At 44.0% G+C, this 20,882-nt stretch overlaps 1 protein-coding gene across 21 annotated transcripts in view; it reads left to right on the top strand.

Moving 5' to 3' along the window:
* TIMM8B (translocase of inner mitochondrial membrane 8 homolog B) overlaps positions 1-20,882 on the top strand; it is a 1,180,384-nt gene that overhangs the window by 704,266 nt on the left and 455,236 nt on the right. The window contains exon 1 of one of the 21 annotated variants that reach the window (XM_050757815.1): positions 19,236-19,239. The exons of the other annotated variants lie outside the window; for them this stretch is intronic. The gene's annotated coding sequence lies outside the window, so the exon portion shown is untranslated. Of the gene's footprint in view, positions 1-19,235; positions 19,240-20,882 lie in introns of those variants that run through there. 21 annotated transcript variants of the gene reach the window in all.

Genomic DNA, 20,882 nt, shown 5'->3' with positions numbered 1-20,882 from the left:
ATCCGTGTTGGACCTTTGAGCCCCCTAAATCAGTATCTCTTTTCACTGATGTCTGTTTTCACTGCCTCTTTTCTTCCCAATAGTCTACCATTAGAGGAGAAATAGCCAGTTGCAATGGCTCATGCCTGTAATCCCAGCACTTTGGGAGGCTGAGGTGGGCAGATCATCTGAGGTCAGGAGTTCGAGACCAGCCTGGCCAACATGGTGAAACCCTGTCTCTACTAAAAATACAAAAATTAGCCGGGTGTGGTGGTGTGTGCCTATAATACCAGCTACTTGGGAGGCTGAAGCAGAAGAATCGCTTGAACCTGAGAGGCGGAGGTTGCAGTGAGCCCAGATAGCGCCACTGCACTCCAGCCTGGGTGACAGGGCGAGACTTTGTCTCAAATAAACCAAAAAAAAAAAAAAAAAAAAAAAAGATTTTGGCTGACTGCAGTGGTTCACACCTGTAATCCTAGCACTTTGGGAGGCTGAGGCGAGTGGATCACCTAAAGTCAAGAGTTCGAGATCAGCCTGGCCAACATGGTGAAACCCAATCTCTACTAAAAATACAAAAAATTAGGCCGGGCATGGTGGCTCACACCTATAATCTCAACACTTTGGGAGGCTGAGGCCGGCAAATTGTCTGAGGTCAGGAGTTTGAGACCATCCTGGCCAACATGGTGAAACCCCATCTCTACTAAAATTAAAAAAAAAAAAATAGGTGGCTGTGGTGGTGGGTGCCTGTAATCCCAGCTACTCTGGAGGTTGAGGCAGGAGAATCGCTTGAACCTGAGAGGCAGAAGTTGCAGTGAGCTGAGGTCATGCCATTGCACTCATGCCTAGGCAACAAGAGCAAAACTCTGTCTCAAAAAAAGTGGGGGAGGTTTGGGGGTCTAGTGACTGACTGTTGGAAACTGAGGCAAATAAAAAATTCTCAGATTCTTGCCAGTGATTCACCCACCATCATTGAGTAATGAAGGGGAAACGAAGAAAGGGAACAAATACTCACCCTGCCTATGCCCAGCTCCAGGTTCTGGGTGATTTGTCTATTTGTTCACCTATTCCTTGTCCCCATTTTACAGCATGGGCATTGTTGTTCCAGTTCCACAGAAGAGAAAACAGTCTCAGACAGGACAGGTGACGTGGCTTGTCTGGTGCAGGTCAGAGTCAAGTCAGTAATTCATTCATTCATCTATTCATTCTCTCACAGGATTTAAAGTTCCTCACGATGAGGGTAGCAGATGAGGTAGAAGCAAGGACTAGGAAAGACTTGAAGCATGGGTGAGTGTGTATGTGTTAAAAATGTAACAGGATTTGTTTTAATGCGGTGTGGTAAGACTGCAGATGTGGAAATGATTGTTGTGAAGAAGGAAATCTATACCTGCAGATTCCTAGAAACAGGAGACACAACGCGCCTTGCAGGGCCACATGGGGAAGGGGCAGGGACAGTCAGGGGGCAGAAGAAGGAGAGGGAAGAGCATGTCCAGAGCCTCTCCTGGGGTTTCTGTGGGAAGGAATGGGTGAAGCAGCATCAACACGCCAAGTACACTTAGGATTGGATGGTTTGAATAATTCTGAGGGTCTCTGGGCCATCGGGGTGGTCCCAAGTTGTTCGGTACCTGGCCCCGGGATGATTTCAAACAAGGAGAATATTGTCTTAGTATGTGAGAGTTTGATAAAGGAGATGGTTGGAAGTGTGGGCCCTAGATTGGTTGGTTTGTATATCAAAGGTGTATTCATTTGCTATCCCTAGCAATTAACTAGGACTGGAAGGGCAGTCTCTCCAGGATCAACGCCCCAAATGCCAGAGCATTTAGAATACAGAAAATAAGAAAATAGTCAATACACTGTGTGATGGTAAAAATCTGTAGGTGAAAACACTTGGGAGGAATAAAAAGTGATTTAGTCTCATGACCCCAGCCACAAAGGACTGAGGCTATTGCCTGAGATAAGGGTCTAAAAATGGCAATGACGAAGCCAAGAGAGTGTCAGCACCTCTTCTGGGGTCTCAGTCTTGGGATGCTGTAACAAAAGACGTTAGACTGGAAAATTCATAAATAATAGAAATTTATCTCTTACAGTTCTGGAAAGTCCAAAATCAAGGCACCAGCAAATTCGGTGTCCAGTGAGTGCTTGCCCTCTACTTCATAGATGGTGCCTCTTGCTCTGTCCTCACATCGTGGAAGGAAAGGAAAGGCCAAGCAGACTCTCAAGCCCTTTTATGAGGGCACTAATCCCGTTCACGAGAGTGGAAACCTCATGACCCAGTCACTTCCTAAAGGCTCCACCTTTTAATACTATTGCATTGAGAATTAATTTTCAACACTAATTTTGGAGAAATACAAACATTCAAACCACCACAGGGTCCATGCAGTGGAAAGACAGCATCATCTTTGGGGGAGGAACCACATTTTAGTTATGGCCAGAAGATAGAGAAAAGAGCCCCAAAATATAGGGAGTTAGGACTGAATGAAGGCTCCAGAGTGAACAATGGAAAGCACTGGAAGAGACTGTGAGTGGGAATAAGTATGCAGAGGCTGAGGAGAAAGCATAAGACAATAGCTGAGAGGGTTGTAGAGCTGTGGAAACAAGGAGCAGGGGGCATGGTTGGGTCTATTGTCCTGGGTTGTGGCCCCACCTAGGCTGAGGTCCCAGGTAATTCAGGAAACCTGGTTAAGCTAGCAATTTGTAGGCAGTGCTCATTATTTTGATACTATGTGGCCAAGAAGTTCTTGTATTTTTAAATGGGACCTCTGCACAGCAGCTGTGGAAAATGTCTTGGCCTCTTAAGGTGTTATTCCCCGTAAATTACCAAAGTTCAGGATGCCTCAGAGATTTAAGGTTTCACTTGGGTAGATAAAAAGCCTAGAATATCTGAGGGAACTGCCTTTGACTCCTTTCTTCATAAACAGGGAGAGAATGCACTGAATCCAAGTGCCTTCTAGCGGAGTTTCCATGGTCCTTATTTCTTGGGGTCTTTGTTTTTAAATCTGTCACTGTACCAGCAGACAAATTAGCACTCAGGACATCAAGATACTGGAGACCGGAAGTGGACATGAGATAATTGATCTGAGATCACTTCTAAGACATCTAGGTCCAAAACTCAAGGAGTTACAGGTGGCCACACAACGTATGGAGGGGCTACTCCCAACATCTTTTTCTTAAATGGAAGAATCCATTATTGTTCAATTTTCCCAGTCATATCACATAGAGAGCCTGAAACTTGAACTCTTTTCATATGCTGAAACTTCCTCCCAAAGCATGTGTTCATGTTTTATGGCCCCCTTGCTTGTGCTGACCTTCACTCTTACTTCTCCTCCTACCTCATCCCACACTTCTTACTTCATACCTGCCCCACGTGGCTGCTTTTTAATGTGTTTATTCATTCATTCCTCAAATATAGAGAACCTACCATGTACAGGCACTGTACTCAATGTTAGTGGCCCTGATTTCCATCCTACACACCAGTCTTAAATCAATCCATATTCATGACAGATCCTCTACATGAAAACACAAGAACCAGGGTAGCTGCTGGGTGTGGTACAGGAGAGGAAAAGTGTTCGGTTCAATCATCGACTGACTGGAGCTTGCAGGCTGTGGAGGCAACATGACCTGCGCAGGTCTTCACTCTGAGAGACAAGCTAAGCAATGGATGGGATGCTGCTAACAGGTGTGTTTTCAGTTATGGAAAGAGCAAGAGTGAAAAATCCCAGACTCTGCCATTTAACTCACTGTTTAATCTCAAACAAGTTTCTTATTCCTATGGGAGCTTTAGTTTATCAAGCTGTAAAATGAGAATAATCATCTACCCCCAATATTGTTGTAAAGATCAAATGAATGGATGCCTGTGGAAGTGCTTTACAGACTGTAAAGAGAGATGTAGATTATTATCTGCAGGTAATAATAATTATCTAACTATTTGCAGATTAACAAAATAAGTATATCCCCAAACCTTGCTCCTCACGGATAAGCTGTATTCTCCAGATCTCAAAAACCAAATGAGCTGGCTTCTGAAAGCTCTGTAAACATACCCCTAAAGAAGATACTCTTAACCACACTCCTTTCCACTTTCCTCTATAAACTTTGGTAGTGCCCTGAGAGCCATGGGGATAAGGAGTGCACAGCTATCTGGGATGCTCACACCTAATCAGGGCCCCATGGAAATCCTTTCTAGAGCAAGTGCCTAGTCCTGTATAGCAGAGCTGAGTACCCGATCGGATAATGAGCCGCACAGCTGTGCAGGCAGATATTTCCCCAATTATTGTGGCATTAGGGAAAGTTATTGGAAAGGACTTTCTCCCACCATTGAGTAGTAAATGCTTTGCTAATTTGCCTGATGATACATTTATGACGGTTGCTTGCTAATCCTCTTTCACAATCTACCTTTAATAGCCTGTCTGTTTGGAGAGGCCAGTCTTCTCCAGTGAACCAACTTTATTTCATTATGGCTTATTATTGTATTTTGTTCAGGGAGTGCCTGCAAATGAGAAAGTGCCCCACAAAACTCTCTCATCATGGGCATAATTACTGCCTCGGTGCTTAGAAAGAAAGAAAAACAAATACTAATCTTTGCTAATTGAAATAGTAAAATATGTGTAGTTCAGAACTATTCTGTATGGAATTGTGAGAGGAAAAAAATCCGACACGCACACAAGTACGCACTCACACACAAAATGGAGCCTTGCCCTGAAACTCAGACTATAAATATGTAGGACCCTCTCCTCTCTCATGCTCACTCATCTGTCTGCCACAGCCCCATATTTCGCACATGTGCATTTGAGGCTCAGTGTACTGGTATTAATTATTTTTCAGATTTTGGAGGGGGTGCGGCAGCAATTGTTGTCTAATTAAATTCATTTCTCTTGGGGGAATTTACTTCACTTGTTTGCATTTCTTGTGCTCCTTTTACAGAACGAGATCTGAAAGGAAGGTTTTGTTTGTACTCTGTTCTGTAATTTCTCTACTTTCTCTTTTTTCTTTCTTTTTTCCTCAGGTTCTCCCAGGCTCTGGCCACAGGCATGACACACAAACAAATCAAGGATTCTCAGGACAATTTTATTTAACTTGGAGTGAGTTGGGAGAAGAGTTGCTCTCCACAAAAGAGGCCAAGTGTTGATTAAGTGGGCAGATCATCCTGTAATTAAGGTTTTTTTTTTTCCTATCGTAAAGATAAACTAACTGCTCACCTCGGCTGGCTTTACCTCCTTCACTGAATCAGTAACACCATGTGCAGCTGTGGGTAAGGCAAAGGCAGCTTCATGGATAATTTTATGGCCAATTTGACGGTCATGTATTTAAGAGCATAAGAAGAAAAAGTTGCGCGATGTGTGGCAAAACAAAAAACAACAAAAACAGAAGTCTTATGGTCAGTCTTGAGTTCAAACCCTACATTTACAGTGAGGACATTACAAGGTAGAGTAAGCCCAGTAAATCCCTCCCATTAATTACAACTCAAAACTCTAGACAACATAGAAAAAGCAACTATCCTAGGACTCTGAAAGTAAACAAAACAAACAGATTCAGATTGTGAAGGCGTGTTAACACCTAGAGCAGCAAGCCGTATGGGAGTGACTTCCTGAGGCCGCCTACCCTGCGTTCTCTCTCACCGCATTGACCTGAGCATGGCTGCACACACGCAGCAGTACCCCACCGTGGCACCTGCAGTCAAAACTTTGATGGAAACACCATTTTTCTGGCAAGAGAAACTGGGAAAAGGGGGTCCTCCTGGAGGCTGGAAAATGTGAGAGAAATATCATAGAAGAAAACCTTGGAGAATAAAACCTTCTAATTCTATCTATAACACACACATGGTCAAAGAACCCCTGAGCTGTGCAGGCATGAGACAGAAAGTGGCCTAGCAAAGGTTTTGAGAACTGAACTAAGATGTGTATCATTATCCACAGAAGGTAAGACAAAACTTACAATCTGACCCCAACTGGTTCAGACTAAAATAACAACAAAAATCAAGATTCTTTAGAGGATTTTAATAGAATACAGAGTATGCACAACATAGTATTTATACTATCCAGGATGTAATCCAAAATTACTAGAGATTATCAAAGACTTTAAAGCAGATATTATAACCATCTTGTATGAGGTTTGAAGAAAACTTGAAATGAATGAAAAAAGTTTTCAGCAGTCTATTTCTATATTTCACCAGAGATATAGAAACCATAAAAAGAACCAAATGGAAAATTTAAAACTAAAAAGTAAAACATCTGAAATGTTAAAATGTTCACCAGATAGTCTCAATAGGACTTGAAGATAGCATTAGAAATTGTCTCTGAGAAATAGAAACAAAAATTAAAACAAACAAAACGATCCTCAGAGAGACCTGTGGGATAATATGAAGAGAGCATTGTTGTCCCATGAGGAGAAGAGAAAGAGTACTTGAAGAAATTATGAGTAAAATCTTCCCAAATTTGGTGGAAAACATACATTTACAGCTTCTGAAAGCTCGGCAAGTCTGAAAAAAGATAAATTTAAAGAAGAATATGCCAGACATATGATAGTCAAACTACTGAAAATCAAAGATTAAAAATATTCTGCAAGTAGCTAGAGAAAAACGTCACATTATATATAAGGAGACAGTGAGTTGAAATACCATGCATTTCTCATTAGAAACTGTTAAGATCAGAAGGCAATGGGACTATACTCTGAAAGCATTAAAAGAAAAATAATTCTCAGTCTAGAATTCTATAGTGAGCAAAAATATTCATTATAAATGAAGATGAAATAAAGACATTCTCAGATAAATGAAAAAGTGAGAAAATCCATAACCATCAGACGTGCTCTAAGAGAAATCTTAAAGGAAATTCTAGAGGAAAAAGAAACCAGAGAAAAACTTGTATCTTTAGGGAAGAAAGAAGAGCAACAGAAATGGTAAATATCTGGATAAATATAAAACATTATTTGTCATCTCTTAATGCCTTTAAAACATGTGCCTGTTGAAAGCAGAAATTATACATTGTTTGGTGGGATTTTCAATGTATGTAGGGATGACACATATATATAACAACTTTAACGTAAAGTGGGAGGATGAGAGGATAAAGAGACCAGTATGTTTCTAAGTTTTCTCCATTTTACTTGAATTCATAAAATATTAACTCTAAATAGATTGTGCAAGGTTAGGTACGTATATTGTAATCCTTAGAGTAATTATTAAAAATAATACAAAGAGAAATAGTCAAAAAGCCAGCAGATAAGTTAAAATGGAATATTTAAAAAACTTAAATATTTCAAAAGAAGTAATTAAAGAGGTAATAAGGGAACAGAAAATAGAAGGAACAAACAAAAATGAAAAATTAGTAAACCTCAATCCCACCATATCAATAATTACATTAACTATAAGTGGTCTAAACAAACCAATTGGAAGACAGAGATTATCAGGTGGAGGGGTTTTTTTTAAACCCGTCTTTACTATGTACTAGCTATAAGACCTTGAAAAGTCACCTAATCTTTTGATCCACAGTTTGTTTTTTAATTAATTACAAGGGAATAATAATATCTACCATGCCGAGTTGTTATGGAGATAAAATGAGGTGGTGTCAGCTAAATGCCTAGTGTATGGTAAGTACTCTATAAATTGTATCAACTCTCTGCTAATGACCATTAACAACGCCTACTAACAGCTACTAAATCCATCTACAGGAAGTTAGGACCATTCATGTAGCTCTACATTATTTTGTCTTTGAAAAAAAATCACTAAAGAATAGGTGGGATCACAAATGATTATCTTCTCCAAAGCATGGTTTCTCTTATCCCACTCTGAATATGACACAAAATTACTATATTTTATCTTACAAGACTCACTACATATTTATATCTTTAGCATTATGAATTAGTAAATTGTATAGATTGACTCTCTATTTCCACATCTTCCAGCAACTCTAAACATTTATTTGTTTGCACTTCTTCTACCCTCATTGAAATGATCCTTGCTTACTAGAAAATAATAATCTGTCCTACTTCCCATAAGCATTTCTGAATTTCACAATACTGAATGTCAGAGCAAGAACCCAAGCCTTTCAAGACCCGCCCTTACCAATTTATATGTAATTAAGACATCCGTTAATGAGCGCACATCCTCCACTGGAAGGCGCAACACTGATTTGTTCTCTTTGCCGAGAAGGTAGACTGCTGGGATTCCAGCCAGAGGAGAGACAGAGACATAGATACTGGCTGCACATTTAAGAAGCAGCATTTGTCAAGGTGCCAGAGAGGGCTTGGACCTTGAGATCCATCAGCAGTTGTCAAATTTCCTCACTAAATATTGTTCCAGGGGTAAAAATACAGAAAAGTTCATCTCGACAAATATATAGTGAGCACTGACCATGTGCAGGGCACAGAGCCAGGGGCTAGGAAAAGAACTATGAATCAGTGACGATAATCAACATAACTGCCACCCTCAGATAGCTAAAGGTCTGATAGAGGAGGCAGCTGGTCAACAGGTCATTTCAGTCAACTGTGGTCATTGCTCCATTCATACCCTCTCAGACCTGCCCTCAAGAGGCCTTAATACCCAGGGCCTAAGTTCCCACAAACCCCAGATATCCCAGAGATCAGTTTGGAGAATTCCCACTCTGGGAACTTCTGCTTTTCTTCAGCCAACATCGTACACATAGAGAGGTCTGGGAGTAGATCTTTCCTGGTAGTGTTTGCAGTGTCATTTACCATTTATGTCACCTGTCATAGGAGCCATTATAATATTTGTTTAAGTATTTAAATCAAGTTCTTTACTTTAAGCCAGTGGTTGCTGAGCTTTAATTAAAGTGTATTTGCATACATTAATATCACCCAGCTTCCCTACATTTTAACTGTATTTTTGCATTCAAAACATGACATTTCAATAACAATAGTTGTCAGTGCCTGGGCTCTTATTTATGCCACAATTACAGATCCTGTTAATTACAGCCCCGGTTGGCTTTTCCAGCTCCTTCTGACACAGTCTGCATGCAGCCATGGCTTCTAGTCTTTAAGCATGTGCATTTCGGTATTTAAAGAGCAGCTCCACCATGCTGCAAAGGTTTTTAAAATGTCGGGCTTCTGTTTTCTATTTCCAGCCCTGCTGATGTTCCAGCCTTCAGGAGTCAGGAGGAACAAATGCAGCTTTTGTATCAGAGACTATTGGGCCTGGCAGCTTCTGGGTAAAATTCTAGTCCTTGCTAATGATGGATCTGATGTGTTAAAAGCTGAGGACCAACTTAAACTGATTTTAACTGTATCTTCTCAGCAGTTAAAATAGTGAAGAAAGAGAAAGTAATTTTGGTGGACTATGAATGCTTTGAGTTGTAAGTGAAGGAATAATAGGGAAATTCTCACCTCTTAAGCGTTGCTGAGTATTACTGGGGGTGGATTGCTGCTGTTTAGTGAGTGCCAATGTAAGCTGGATGGTTGGCACCATAGAGGGTTTGCCCTCCTGGAGAATTCCTTTTCCTGCTTTAGCATTTGGTCCAGGTCACCCACCTCCCCAGACAAGCTAAGTTACTCATTCTCTCCCCTTTGTGCTCTCGAGGAATCTTCTCCTAGCCTTGTTAGGGCACTGACCACTCCTCTCCTCATTATTTTCTTATCTCTCTTTCCAGCTAGACCATGAATTCCTAAGGAACCATATTTTATCTCCCCATACCTGACATCAATGACCCCAAATAAACATTTCTGGAAATGAGAAACCATAATACCAGACTCCCAGGGTCTTTCTGGAAATGAGAAACCATAATACCAGACTCCCAGGGTCTGAGCTGGCACCAACAATCAGGTAAGGGCCCCAACTGTGGGAAAGACCAGGACTAAAGGCCAGCACCATACCTGAGAGAGGGGGGCCTGTCCTCTCCAGTGGTTTAACCAGCCAGCCCACATGTTGCAGGCATCCCAGGTGCAAGTGACCCAGTTCTGCCCCGGCGGCCTCACCAATCAGACCCTGGACTTTCCCTCCCTCACTCCAGGAAAAATGTTCTGCAATCAGAAAAGCAAATGGCTTCCAGCATCCCAAAACTGCAGAGACAGCTAAAGAGAGAAAGCTCTTCCAAAACATCCTTTGTGGCCACAGTGGATTTCTGAACCCTGTGGTGAAGCCAGAGGAGTGAAAAGTCAGCCCAAGGTTTACATTTCCAAACCCTGAGGCTGGAACAATAAACAGTGTGCTCAGCCGCCAGAGAGACAGCCTGATTTGGGTTTCTCTTATTTATCCAAATACTCTCCAGCAAGCCCCAGCTCACAAACAATCTGTTTGTCTACCGTGAGGCCATGGATCACTGACCTCCAGGAGCCAGACAATGTTTCCTGGGTCCGACAACAAAGTGATAGCAAATATCTCTGCAGTGTAGAGAACAACAAAAGATGCTATGAGCCAAAAACTACTGAGAACCAAACTGGAACCCCAGGGAGGTGGGTGGATGCTAGGCCTGCTTTGAGGAAAGTATGTGAACTTGTGTTTGAGCTCACAGGCACTGGTCCAGTCCCATTTTAGCAGCCACTTTTAAGCCCTGTCTATATACTGCCTGTTCTGCAAGCTTTTCTGTCTCCTTGTGTGTTAATCCATTCTTACACTGCTGTAAAGAAATACTTGAGACTGAGTAATTTGTAAACAAAAGAGGTTTAATTGGCTTACAGCTCTGCAGGCTATACAAGCATGGCATCGGCACCTGCTTGGCTTCTGGGGATGCCTCAGGGAGCTTTAACTCATGGTGGAAAGAGAAACAGGAATAGGCACATCACATGGCCAGAGCAGGAGCAAGAGAGAGAGTGGGAGGTGCCACACACTTTATATCAACTAGATCTGGTGTGAACCCAATCATCACCAAGAGGATGGCACTAAGCCATTCATGAGAGATCTGCCCCCATGATCCAAACACCTCCCACCAGGCTCCACTTCCAACACTGGGGATTATATTTCAACATGAGATTTGGCAGGGACACAGATCTAAACCATGTCACCCTGCATATCAGTTCACTGCAAAAATATATCTGTTGAATACAGATTATGTGCCAAATACTGGGCTGGATTCTGGAGCTACAAAGACAAATTAGACTCAGATTCTGTCTTATAAGTTTGCCATCTACCTGGAGAGACAAACCGTTAATATTTTTGTGGAGTGGCAAGTGTCAATTTCAGAGTGTACAAAGTGCTACAGGTGCAGAGGGGAGGATCATTAGACCCAGCCTGGGCATCTAAGGAAGGCCTTCTGGAGGAGAAGACATCTAAACTGACTTCAGAAAATAAATTATGTCCAAATGAAGAAAGATGGAAAATGTATTACAGGCAGCACAACCAAGAGGAGCAAAGACACAAACATGTGAAATGACCTGGTATGTGTGAGAAGCTAGAAGCAGTTGAATGTGACTAGCTGTATGTGCAAAGTAGACTAAGTAGAGGTAGGGCTGAAGGGACCAGCAGGGGTCAGGTCAAGGAGGGTCTAGTGGGGTCCTTTATGTCAAGGGGGAGGCGCTTGGAATTTCTCCTCTGGGAAACAGGAAGTCTTTGAATGGGTTTAGGAAGAAAAGTGGTATGAGGAGATCTCCTTTTCAGAATGATCACTCAGTTGCAGCACAGAGAATGACTGATTAGAGGACACTGTGGAGGTAAAGAGACCAGTTAGGAGGCTGTCACGGCAATCCAGGAGAGAGCTCAGGTAGCAGCAGAAGGTAAGGAGAGTATGTTACGCCATTCTTGCATTGCTGTAAAGAAATACCTGAGGCTAGGTGTGGTGGCTGTAATTCCAGCAATTACAGGAGGGCAGATCACTTGAGGCCAGGAGTTCAAGACCAGCCCGGCCAACATGGTGAAACCTCATCTCTACTAAAAATACAAAAATTGGCCAGGCGTGATGGCATTCACCTGTAGTCCCAACTACTCAGGAGGAGGCTGAGGTGGGAGGTCGAGCTGCAGTGAGCTGAGATCACACCACTGCATTCCAGCCTAGGCAACAGAGTGAGACTCTATCAAGAAAGAAAAGAAAAGAAAAGAAAGAAAGAAAGAAAGAGAAAGAAGGAAAGAAGGAAAGAAGGAAAGGAAGAAGGAAAGGAAGAAGGAAAGGAAGGAAAGGAAGGAAAGAAAAGAAAGAAAGACCCGGTTCTGGGTATTTATAAGAAAAGAGGTTTAACTGGCTCATGTTTCTGCAAGCTGTACAGGAAGTACAGCAGCATCTGCTTCTGGGGAGGCCTCTGAAGCTTCCAATTATGGTGGAAGGCAAAGAGGGAGCAGGCATGTCACATGGCAAAAGCAGGAGCAACTCGGGGTTGGGGCGGTACAACACTTCTAAATGACCAGATCTCATGAGAAGTCATTTGCTATCATGAAGATGCTACTAAACCATTCAAGAGAAATCCACTCCCATGATCCTATCACCTCCCACCTCCAATACTAGAAATTACAATTCAACATGAGATTCAGGTGAGGACACATTTCCAAACTATATCAGAGAGTAACAGGTGAACGTGAGAAATACTGAGAAAACGGACTTGGCCAGACTTGGTTATGCAGCTTGCAGGAGAGAGAGGGGTGTTAAGAACAACCTTGAGATTGCTGAATTGAAGAGCTGTGGGAAGGGTGGTGCCACTGATGGAGATAATCACGGTAATTCTTGTTATATGCATGGTTTACTATATGCCAGACATTATGAGTGCTAGAGGGATATTTCAATTAATATTCACAACAACACTATGAGACTGGGACTATTACTTTATCTTACAAATGAAGAAACGAGACAAAGAGTGTTAAGTAACCTGTCCATGGCCACACAACTACCAGATGGTGACCCTGAGCCTTTGAACCCTGGGCAGAGGGCTCCAGAGGCTGTGATCTTATCATTATGCTGTGTGGCCCTCCAGGACACAGGTGGTGCCATGGGTATCTCACAGAGTGGCTGGCTGGCACTCAGTCATTGGAGTCTGTCTTGGTTTGAGTTCCTCTTGCAAGTAGTTTGTTTGGGAGGCAATCCCAGGAAACATCAGCAGGGGAGTGGGGAAGGGAGATGGGAGAAGTGGAAAGAAAATCAATATAGGGTAAGGTGGCATACAGGAGTAACAAGTGGAGCTCAATCTTGCCGGGGAGCTCTGGGATCAGTGTAGAACACATGTGTCAGGCCTGTCTCCCCTAAGGGTCAAGGAAACTGGGGTCTATGTCTACTCACTTACTGGCACTTCCAGCCAGCTGTAAGGGACAGAGTGGGCTCTGGTAACCAGAGAAAGCTGACAGGCAAAGTATCCTAGGTGCTCACCATGGAAGTCTGGCTGGAACACAGGTAAGTACCAGAGGATATGGGTGAGGCTTTGACAGCATCTGCCACAAAACCCCAGGAAGAATCTTGGGACTGTATCACAGAATGCATCACTCTGCATTGCAGAATACATGACTCCATCCATGCATCTAAGCTAAGGAGAGCAGAGAGACCACGAGAGTCAATACAAACCAGATATCCCAAGTGTTTAACCAACAGATGTCCAGAGCCCTTTAAAGTGGCATGATAGAACTTCCAGGGCTTAAAGTCTCCAGATAAAGTTCCTGCTAATTTTGTATTTTTAGTAGAGATGGGGTTTCTCCATGTTGGTCAGGCTGGTCTCAAACTCCCAACCTCAGGTGATCCGCCCACCTTGGCCACCCAAAGTGCTGGGATTATAGGTGTGAGTTAGCCGGGCGTGGTGGCACGTGCTTGTAATCCCAGCTACTCGGGAGGCTGAGACAGGAGAATCACTTGGACCCAGGAGGTGGAGGTTGTGGTAAGCCGAGACCGTGCCATTGTACTCCAGCCTGGGCAACAAGAGCGAAACTCTGTCTCAAAAAAAAAAAAAAAAGTTCCTGTTGTGCTGGTGATTACAGGAGTTGGAGGTGAGAATGAAAAAGGAAAACATTCTGGGGGCCTTTTCACCTTTCTTTATTCCAAAACCACGTGTAGAGAGAATGTCATCCAACCCAAGCTTACTATGGTCCTCTAAATAGAAACATTACCAGTGGCTCGTGACCCCAACTTGCACAGGGTCTGGGTTAGACACAGGGGAGAGTGGATGTGAATGTGCAACGTGTATTCCCATCAGCAAGGGCTTCCCACATAACCTCACCCTGAACACAACCATTAGACTTCACTCCATGTCGTGGCACCAACTATCTCCAGGTCTGAATTTTCATTCATTTCTCTAAAGCAGAAAACTCAGATGGTGTTGTAGTCCAAAGTCAAGAAAATGAGCATGTAGCCGTGTTCCTGAGTTTGGTGCAGAAACAATGATGAGACTGCAGTAGAGTTAAATGTTAAATATAGCCTTGACCATAATTAAGGATTAGAGGGATTAGAGAAGGTGCTTTATAACAAGATCTGCCTATTAAGATAAAATGTGCAGATTACTATCTGGACCCTGTGTTCAAAAGCATGCAAAATTGTCTTCTCAAAAAAAATAAAGTTACTCAAGGTGGGCTGACTAGATATGGAAAAATCAGAGAGATGCCCCTTTGAAATGGAAGGGTAACTTGTAGATAACAGAGGCAGGAATTAAACTTCATCAAAACTGTTACCATCACTACCATGCTGTCAGGTAAACTGTGTACAAGGCTACTCACTTCAGAATCAGAATTTGACTGAAATTATACCAGTCTCTGTACCTTAAATTCCCAATAGATTCTTTCATAAGGACGAGAAGATTTAGCTAAGAATGGCCCAACCAGTACAACAGAATGCACTACAGGCAGTTTCCTAAACAGTTGCCTTTAATCATGAATATCAGCATGAGTTCAAGTAAGTAGTAAAGGTGAAGTTCAAGCCAGGTCTATCAGATGCCCAAGTTCATTGTTTTCCTTTTTTTTTTTTCCCTTTGAGACAGAGTCTTGTTCTATCTCCAGGCTGGAGTGCAGTGCCAAGATCTCGGCTCACTGCAACCTCTGCCTCCCGAGTTCAAGCGATTCTCCTGCCTCGGTCTCTTGAGTAGCTGGGACTACAGGCGCGCGCCACCACACCCAGCTAATTTTTGTATTTTCAGTAGAGATGGGGTTTCACCATGCTGGCCAGGATGATCTTGATTTCTTGACCTCGTGATCCGCCCACCTCGGCCTCTCAAAGTGCTAGGATTAGAGGCATGAGCCACCGCGCCTGGCCCATTGTTTTTCAACTACACCTTCCCCATTATCACCATTTGCTTCTCATTGTGTTTTAGAAGTGGTGTCTGTTTTTCTTAACGTCCTACCCATTCTTCCATGCCTGGCTCCCAGAGAACTTCCCTGACCACTGGAGTCCTCACCTTCATTTTCCGCATCCTCACTCCAGAGACAGTTCAGTTCTGCTTGTCATTAGAGACTGACCTGTGTTGTTCGCTAGTGTGGGAATATTCAGGTCCCTCATCTCTACCAAAAACTCCTGTGGTGATTTTAAAATATGTTCACAAATCCTTGTCTCTTCAAAAAGTGGAGCCTAATTCTCTTCCTCGTCGCTTGAATGTGGGCTGGACTTAGTGATTTGATTCTAACAATTAGAATGTGGCGGCTGTGACAGCATGTGACTCCTAGAGTAGATCATAAAAACATGGTACTTCCTATTTCCTCCCCCGACCCAACTCTGTGTGATCTTTTACTCGGGGAGAAGATGGCCGCCCGTGCCATGAGGACACTCAGCCCAATGGAGAGGCCCATATGGTGAGGAACCGAAGCCTCCTGCCAAGGAACAGCCCTTGAGGTCTGCCAACAACTGCATGAATCACTTACTATAGAATGAAAGAAATGTCAGACACTTTAAAATGCTAAATCCTAGACCTTTTTTTTCCATCTTGAAAGTAGATCCTCCAGCCGCAGACGAGCCTCCAGATAACCGCAGCCCTGGCTAGCATCTTGACTGAGGCCCTATGAGAGACTCTGAACCAGAACCACTTGGCTTCCTGAGCCACAGAACCGTGGGAGGTAATAAAATGTTGACAGTTTTGAGCCACTGCATTTTAGAGTTGCACCACAGATAAGTAATATTCTCCTTGAAGACCCTTTCTTGCCATCTTTCACAATGCCTTACACAGGCTGGTTCTCCTAGTAGGTATCTGTTAAGTATTTGCCAGCCAATTGCTTTGACTGGGAAGGCCAGTCTGTCACCCTAGGACATGGGAGAGCTTAGGAAAAGCTATAACTTGGGCCTTTTAGGTGGCAAAGAGAATATGAAATGGTGAAGGGCACAGCGTGATAGAATGGTGTATTTATTTCCTGCGGCTGCAAGAACAAATTACCACAAACTTGGGGCTTAAAACGACAGATTTATTCTCTTATAATTCTGGAAGCGAGAAGTTGGAAATCAGTTTCACTGGTCTACAAGCAAGGTATCAGCAAGGCTGGTTCCTTCTGGAGACTCCAGATGAGAATCCATGTCCTTGCTTTTCAAGCTACCACAGCTATATTTCTTGCATTTCTTGGCTCGTGGTCGCTTTCTCCATCTCTCTCTGTTACTGTCTTCATAGCACCTTCTCTTTTATAAGGACCCTTGTGGTGACATCTGTCCCACACAATAATCCAGAATAATGTCCCCATCTCAAGATCTGCAACTTAGTCACATCTGCAAAGTCGCTTTTGCCATATAAGGTGACATTCACAGGTCCCGGAAATGAAGATATGGACATATTTGCAAGAGGCCGTTATTTAGCCTCCTACCACAAGCAGAAAAGCCTCGCTTCTTGCATCAGACAGATTTGAATTCAAATCCTCCGATTAATCATTGTGTGGTGCTGAACAAATAACATTAAACTGAGGCAAGTTTTTTAAATTTCCATAACAAAGACAAAATGTATTAAATGAATACTACATATAAATGCACCTGGCACTTAGTGGTTGTTTTTTTGGTTATTTGGTCTCTAACTACATGCTAGCTTTTCTCTGTCTTCCTTGTATTGAGTAGCTAGGAAGAAAAAGACCGGGGCCAAGAAGGAACTCAGAGGCTGTGAGACTTGACTCGTAACTAGTTTTATATGGCGCTTATCATTTACAAGGCAGTTTAATATCTGTTATGTAATTTGACTGTTAATCCCATTTTACCAAATGAAAGAAACAGAGGCACAAAGGAGTTAAGTGATTTTACCAAAATCGCCCTGCTAGTGTCAGAACTGAGTTTCCTGATACTAAGTCCTAAGTTTTTTCCTTTATATCAAATGTATTTGAGTAGAGTCTGCAAAAAAAATGAGAACAGCTACCAAATAAAGCAAAGGAAATGAGAAAAGAAGGCCAACCAAAGAGTGTGTTACTGTGAATGGGTGAAGGAATGGTGCACAAAAGCTTTTAGAGGACAGAAAGGAAATGCAATTATAAGAAGACACTGTTCCTCCGAGCAGGTCCAGGCTGGCTCTCAGGGAAGTAGGGAGAGAATGGGACTGACTTTCACCTTGATACGATCCACTCTAATTCCTTTCCTCTCACAAAGAAAGGCACAGAGAAGCAATGTGGAGACTGCTTTCTGAACTTTGGGAATAAAAAACTTTCTCATGTGGCTAATCAGTTTGGCTTATCCGATGAGACACCATCACAGGAGTTAAAGGCGAATCCGGGGATGATTCTGGGAGGTAACAACATTGGATGGTACCGCTGCACGGCCTGTCTGGCTCCTGAGCGTGATGTGTTCTCCCTCTCATCTCCTAGATGGGGTCTAGACTCAGAAGGTGGGAGAGCTGCCCTGCTGGGGGTCGAGGTTACAGTGAGAGGAGAAGTTTGCTACTGCCTAGGGTGAGAAATCACATCAATAATAAACACATTGCATGTTCCCCTTCCAATTTGCAAAGCACTAATACCCTATATTTTTTTCACTTAGCCTCACAAAATCATGCTCAAAAAAAAAAAAAAAAAAAAAAAAAAAAAGGAAATGGATGCAATGAAAGAACTACTACCATTTATTGAATGTTGAATATGTGCTAATCACTGGACAAGGAGTCTTGTGCCTTTGCGATTAGCACATACAAGGATCATATAAATGTAATCATCTCAATTTCTCTGTAAAGTATGTCTTTTTACCTCCAGAAGGACTTAAGGTTCAGAGAGGGTAAGAGGCTTGCCCAAAGACCGCAGCTACCAGGTGACAGGTCGGAATTCAAATGCAGAACAGCAAGATGCTTACTAGCAGATCATTTCAAACGAGCATGCCTGGCACGCAGTAAACACTCCGTGAGTGGTGTCGTCTGCTACCGTCGGTGTTCTCAGAAAGGCTCTGGCCCATCCCTATCTAGAATCATCACTCCATTGCAGGCTTGCCACTGGAACCAACTCTTTGCTCTGGAGTTAGGATAAATCATTGCTGGCTTCAGGCCCTTCTCCATTAAAAAACGTACCCATGGAGACAATGAATCCAGTGAATTTCCACCGTCATCACGCCTTGGTGTCAATCAGAAGGAATGTCCCACAGGAAGGCTAGGACTGGGCATTCCTCTCTACCTATCACACGATTTGATGAGCACAAGGTGCTGTGGTTTGATGTATAGAGTCTGCCTTTCTTAAAGGAGCCCTGATTGTGGACTGGAGGGGTCTGTGTGAATGACTGCCCTGAGGCCAGCCTGGCAGAGGGCAGGATGGCTATCTCTCCACTGTGGCTACAGCTGCCTTTGGAGCTTTCTCGGGAATCCCCAGTGTCTACTGATAGAACAAATGTACACAAACACAGCAGAGCCAGCTCCTGCCGGAAACAGACTCTGAAAGCTACAGCGACCAGGCCCAGAAAAGTTCCCCCCCAGGCCAGCTCAACTCCCACCAGCAGGGGTCACACCTGAGCAGCCAGAAGGTTGAGGGGCCCTGAGAGTCTGGCCTACCAGCCAGCAAACCTTTGTATGCTGAGGGTGAGGCACACACTTAGTCAGCACGTGGAAGGGGAACTGGAGGAGAACATTCCGCTGAAAGGAGGTCCTGGTGGACTGGGGCCAACTCCCCAGGAGCAGAGGAAGCGGCCAGCACCCTGAATGGGCAGAAGCAAGACCAGGGTAAGCTACACTACAAATTGTGCCTCTGCAGGCGGCTGCCAATGCCACCTTAACGAGGTGTCTCAGACAACCAGAGGCAGCTGTTCACCAGATGGCCCTTCCCCGCTAGTGGCAGGAGGCTATGCCACTTCCCCTGGAATGCCACCCCGGTCAGATGGCCAGATGGAAGCTGAAGAAGCCCTGAGTCAGTCCTGGAACCAGAGCCCCCACAGTGGGCCATGACCCATCCCAGCTGAAAGAGTGGAGAGGGCCCTTTCCATAGCCATTTGGGTTCTGATTTTTTATTCTTTCCCTCTGGAGGAGGAGTCAAAGGACCTTCCTCAGCAAGGGAGGTGGTAGGAACGGGGGTGAATGTCACAGGCTGGGTTTGGATGCTTTTGTGGTAACTCAGAGCCTGAGCACGAGGCATATCTGGAAAAAAAAAATCTTGAATAAAACATGGAAAATGAAGTCCACCTTCCAGCGTTTTTCTCATAGCTGGGAGTTGGGGCCTCTGTGGCAGCTGACTTCATTTTCCCCTTAGCATCTGAGGTCCTCACAGCAGGCAGACCCAGCTAGACTTCAGATGACTCCATCCACAGGGGAACAGGATTCAAATTGCCTCCTGATAACCTCTCAGGACATTATTTTCCCCCTTCTGGTTAATTTCTATTTCAATGTTAAGCAGAGACCTTTCTTCCCTCTCGGCTACTATCCCATTTATTAGTAGTTTAATTTAGAAAAGGACTCTTTAAAATATTCCATTGAAATAATTATCCTGGCTTGGGAGAGGAGCCCCAGCCACAGTGGGTGGTTTGTGTTGCTCTGAGGCCATGAGGCTGGCACTGGCTCCCTGGTGAGTGATGGGGACACACCCTGTGGTCTGGGGCTAGAGAACAAGGGCTGGAGCACAGTGCCCTGCACCTAGCTCTTTGTTGGGTCAGAGCCCGGGTGGGCTGTGTGTGGGGGGAACAAGATGGGTATACCCACAGAGAGGGGGCTGAGGTGGGAGAGGGCGAGCATGGGGGCTGACCCCAGGCAGGACCGAGACCTAAGCTTACAGGTGCAGGACAATCCCCAGGATGTCTTGCTGCCCTCTGTCTCCAAAAGAGGTGGAAATCCTCACCTGTGCTTAGCATTCCCCTACCTCTGCGGCAAGGAATCCTGCTCCCTGAGGGTGACCACTTGGTCCCCGGCCCTGACTCTGCCCCAGGACAAAGTACAGAAAGGTCTGTTGAGAGTCAGCAGGTGAGGTCGGAAGAGGTAGGCTTTGAGGCAGACAGAATGAATCCAATTCAGATCCCCCACTCACTGGCTAGGTGACCATGGGCAAGTGAGTTAATTTCTTTATGACCTACTTTCTTCCTCTGAAAGCTGGAGATAATGATAGCTACCTGGAGGTATTTTCTAAGGAGAGTGTATGTGTGCAGGAAGAATAGCCAGGGAGGGGCCTGTCAAGTAAGTGCTCAATAAAAGTCCTTTTCTGCTTCCCTTTCCATGTGAGTAGGGCCAAGGGAGAGGGCCCAGAGCTCAGCCTCGCATCATTGGCTGCCAGCCCTATTGGTACCTAATGCTCTTTCTGAGTCTCCTACTTGAAGGGACATGATGCACAGGGAGACAGAGCCCCAAACCTGGGACAAGGCCAGCCTGAACAGAAGCTGGACAGACGCTGGGTATCCACTGGGCACAGACCCTGGAGGCCACGTAGGAAAGCACCCACAAGCACCTACATTTGCATAGTGTTCTATAAACCTCAAAGCATCTTTGCCTATGTTTCAGCATTTGCCTAATATCACTCTTTGAGGTAGATAGAGCAGGTATGCCTTTTATCTTTCTCGTTTTACAGATGAGAAACCCAAGGTTTCAGCAGTTTCTATAACTTGCTGAAGGTCACAGAGCTAGTGAGATGCAGAGTTGGGGTTCAAACCCACTTCTTCCGGCCTCTAGTCCAGTACCCTTTTCACCACACCCTGTTAACAAGCATCTTTCCACTGAAGCTGCTTCTGAGGCTG

Source organism: Macaca thibetana, chromosome 14, assembly GCF_024542745.1.
Source record: "Macaca thibetana thibetana isolate TM-01 chromosome 14, ASM2454274v1, whole genome shotgun sequence".
In the NCBI taxonomy this organism is placed as follows: domain Eukaryota; kingdom Metazoa; phylum Chordata; class Mammalia; order Primates; family Cercopithecidae; genus Macaca; species Macaca thibetana.
This window is presented reverse-complemented; position numbering and strand designations above follow the sequence as displayed.